This window comes from Arachis ipaensis, chromosome B03 (genome assembly GCF_000816755.2).
Source record: "Arachis ipaensis cultivar K30076 chromosome B03, Araip1.1, whole genome shotgun sequence".
Taxonomy (NCBI): Eukaryota; Viridiplantae; Streptophyta; class Magnoliopsida; order Fabales; family Fabaceae; genus Arachis; species Arachis ipaensis.
The window spans coordinates 9295726-9300671 of NC_029787.2; positions in this window are offsets into that span (position 1 = coordinate 9295726).

Consider the following 4946-nt stretch of genomic DNA (forward strand, 5'->3'; position numbering starts at 1 on the left):
TGATGGAAATAATGTCTCAAGAAAAAAAGTAATTGTAATACGAATACTTTTTAAAGGAAAAAATAATATCGAATAAGAAATAAAATAAGAGAATATTAATGTTAATAATATTGGTATTGGTTATGATAATTGTAGAAGAGATAATAATGATGATAAAGTATAGTTACATAATAGAAATAATAGAGGTAGAAGTGATAATGATGAAGATAAAGAAGGTAGTGGTAGTAGCGGTCATAGTTAGTTATATTGTTGGAAAAAATATGAAAGTTTAAAACTTTCACAAAATACAAATAAAATTTTCAGAAAACTAATTATTATTATTATTTAACAGATTTTTTAATAGAAAAATCGTATTATCCCAAAATAAAAAGGTTGAGACCTAAAATGTCCATTTTTTTTCATAAAAATTGCTTTGTCCTTCGTAAAAATGAACAAAAATCGAATTAAATCTTTACTCAAATGCTTACTTTAATGGAAAAAAAATTTAAATAAAATAGATTCCAAATGTCTAACTAAATAATGTTACATACAAATAAAAAAAAGGTGATCACGAGGGATACTTAGGGTCCGTTTGGAAACTCTATAAGTAACTTTTTTTAACTTTTGACTTATAAAAAGTGGTAGTATTAATGTCTGGTGCAATTTTCAAAACCAAATTGCAACTTTCTAAGAAGCTATTTTGGAGCTTATAGAGAAGTTAAAAAAAAATGACTTCTCTCATAATACTTCTACTTTTTATTACATTTCTATAAAATAAGCACTTTTAGAGTTAAAAATCCAAACACAAAATAACTTATTTATAAGTTATTTTTAACAGAATCATTTATTGTTTAAGTTATTTTATCAAAAGGAACTTAATTAAGTTGGTTACCCAAACTGGACCTTAGGCCCAGTTTGGATAAACAACTTAATTAAGTTACTTTTGAAGAAATAACTTAAACAATAAATGCTTATACACAAAATAACTTATACAATTAAGTTATTTTGTGTTTGGTTTTTTAGTTCTAAAAATACTTATTTTAAGAGAAAAGTGATAAAAAAACTTTTTATTATGAGAGTAATTATTTTTTTTTAACTTCTTCTTAAGCACTAAAATAGCTTTTTAAAAAATCGCAATTTTATTTTGAAAATTGTATCAGACATTAATACTACACATTTTCATAAATTAAAAATTAAAAAAGTCACTTATAAATCTATCCAAACGAACGCTTAATAGAAGAATAAAAGAAATTAAGGCTAGGTACTCATTAGTCAAATTTCCTTAAAGACAAAGATACTTATGGATCACAATCATAGCATAGAGAATAATATAAATGAATATGTAACATATAATTGAAAAACAAAAAATTAGAAAAGCCAATTCGCACATGGGCTTGATATTAAAAAAGAAAAAAACTGAAAATTATAAAGGTAATTCACCTTGACAAATTTTCTTTCTCAAAAATAAAAAACTTTCATTTTGCCACACAAATTAATAATTTAAAAATATCTTCGGCAATTTTACTTTTTCTTCTATTCCCATAAATTTCCCATAATCTTCATTGGATTTTGGATTTCACTTATCATTCAACGATATTAATTTTTTTTATCTATTTTTTTAATCCCTAACTATATAATAAAATTATACATTCAAGTCATAATCCTAATCAAATTCAACCAAATATGATTTAATAATCAAAATCGTCTCTGAAAGATACTTCAATTTCCATTTTTATCCCCTAAAGATATTCTACCTGATCACGTTTGTCCTTCCGTCATCTCCTTCACTGAGTTGGCAAATATCCGCTGACATATGTCGTTAAACGTGACAGACAATCAAAACGACGCAGTTTTGGTACAAAACTCTCCTAGCCTTGAAACGTCGCCGTTTAGTCTTTAGAAGAGAGATTCAAACGTACTTGAGAGCTAGCTTTCTGTAAGCAGTTTTAATTTCTTGATCAAAAGAGTCCCTTGACATAGACAACACCTCATATGGGTCACGACGATTTGCTGGGGTAGACGGTCCTTCCAATTTTGAACCCATCTCCATTAACCAGCCAGTCACTCCCTTTCTCTCTACCCTCTTTAAACACAGAGCTAAACCCAAAAATGATAAAAAAAATCACCTTTTAAATTTCGAACACTATTGTGGCATGTTATTCATCGACCTAAGCGAGAGAATTCAAAATTTAAAGATAGATGAAGGGGAGCTCCGAAAGAAAGCAAGGAATTCAAAAAGTCATTGGATCGAGCATGGTTTATGGTTTCCTTGGAATGGAAAAAAAGTGGAGATTTTGCGAGGTATGAACTTGGGGATCTAAGGGAAGGTGCATGAAGGTGAGGTCAATTTGAAATGAAATCGGAGATGGAAAAGAAAAGGGTTGGATTAGGTTTGAATTTTCAGGAGAGAAAAAAGAAGAAGGAGATGATGATGGGGTAAGGCTTTGCAACGTTTGAATCTCTCTTCTGAAGACTAAATGGCGATGTTTCAAGGTTAAGAGATCTTTGTACCAAAATTACGTCGTTTTGATTGTCTGCCACGTTGGCAGCTAACGACACACGTCAGCAGACGTTTGCCAACTCAGCGAAGGAGATGACGGAAGGACGAACGTGACTAGGTAGGGTATCTTTGGCTAACGAATTCGATTAATTTTATCTTTCGAAGACGAAAATGAAAATCGGGATATCTTTCAAGGACGATTTTGACTATTAACTCAACCAAATATTTTAAATTCATGCACTTGTTGTCGCTTCTTCTTTTTCTTCTTATTCTTCTTCTTCTTCGTTATCTTTCTCTTTCGTTATCGTCATCACCAACAACACTACACTTCATCCTCCTTCTTTTTTCATTTGAATTTCTTCTTCTCCTTCCTTTTTCTTCTCCTCCTCCATCATCATCATCATTATGATCATCATCGTTATCGTTATCATCATATTTTTCTTATACATATCGTCGTTATTGTTATCGTCATTATTGTTATTGTTGAATTTTTACCATGTTTATGATGTTGTCTAATCCAAAATTGATTTTCGATGTGTTTTTGTTCATGATTCAGTCTTGTTTGTGTGATTGTTTTCAAACTGAGTTAATTGTGTCGTAATTATTATGTAATTTCGGTTCATTTATGAGTTAATTGTGTTGCAATTTATTATGTGATTTCGGTTCATTTCTGAGTTAATTGTATTGCAATCATTATATAATTTCGGTTCATTTTTTAGTGAATTAAAGTATATTTGGACTCGTTGTCCTGCACATTCAAAACCCTTTCTCCTCTTTATTAAGGTGTATTTAGACTCGTCATGCACAATTCAAAACCCTTTATCCTCATCTTTTACTGCTGCTGCTTCTTCTTAATCATCTTTTTCTTCTTCATATTCACCTTCTTATTTCATTTTCTCAAAATTCTTTTTGATTTACTCTTTTTTTATAGGAATAAAACCAAGAAAAAGAGAAAAAATATCAAACAAAAGAAAGAAGTAAAAAAATATTAATGACGTTCTCTGATCCAAAATTAATTTTGAATGTGTTTTTGTTCATGATTTAGTCTTATTTATGTGTTTATTTTCGAATTGAGTTTATGTACCCTAATCATTATGATAAATTTCGATTCATTTTTGAGTTAACTGTGTCGCAATTTTTATATAATTTCGATTTATTTATGAGTTAATTGTGTCGCAATCATTATATAATTTCAATTCATTTATGAGTGAATTAAGGTGCATTTGAACTTGTTGTCCTGCACAATTCAAAACTCTTTCTCCTCATCTTCTACTGCTTCTCATCTTCTTTTTCATCATTTTCTTCTTCATCTTCTCCTTCTTATTTCATTTTCTCAAAATTCTTCTTGATTTACTCAAATTTAACACAATTTTTGAGTTTATGTGTTAAATTTGAGTTTAGCTCTTGGACAAGGTCTTAGAAAATAAGTAAAATTAAATAGAAAAAACATAAGAAATAATGAATACAATAAATATCTTTTAAGTATTTTACAAAGACAGAGAAAAAAGCATTTCATCAACCTTCACAACTCTAGAAAATGAAATCTCCCAAACAATTCTGATATGAATTATGAATTTAATATAAGATACCATGAATATACTCTTTTTCTCTAAAAGATATTTTTTAAAAATATTTTTCTCTATTGTAGCTAAATTCTCCTCAGTTTATGTTGAAAATATTTTTCTCTAAAATATTTTTTTAAAAATATTTTTCTCTAAAATATTTTTTTAAAAATATTTTTCTCTATTTTTTAAAAATATTTTTCTCTATTGTAGCTAAATTCTCCTCAGTTTATGTTGAAAATATTTTTCTCTAAAATATTTTTTTAAAAATATTTTTCTCTAAAATATTTTTTTAAAAATATTTTTCTCTATGCAAAAATTTCTAAGTTTATGTTGAAAATATTTTATTATTAACATCCATTGCTTCTCAAACCTGCAGATTTTTTATCATTGTTCTCTGCTTCTCTTTCTTTCTGAGTTAATTGTGTCGCAATTATTATGTAATTTCTGTTCATTTATGAGTTAATTGTGACGTAATTATTATATAATTTTGATTTATTTTTGAGTGAATTGAGGTGTATTTAGACACGTTGTCTTACACAATTTAAAGTTTTTTCTCCTTACCTTATACTGCAATAACAACGATTATAACAGCAACAAAAGAATAATGATAAAAAGAAAACACGTGAAGAAAGAGAAGGAGAAAAAAAAGAACAACAACGATAATGTAGTCATATAATTATATTCTTTTTAATAAGAATAATTTTGTTGGTGTTGAATCCATTTAATTAGATTTAGATGACCATGATATTGTTTGAATAGGTAGCAAGTATGAGAAAAATGTAAGTTGCTCTAAACTGTGTAAGGAAATTAAGAAAAGAAATATTTTTTTTATCAATCAACCATATTAAATTTCTTTTACTCATTTTTCTATAAAATATTTATAGAGTATAATTTATTATTGG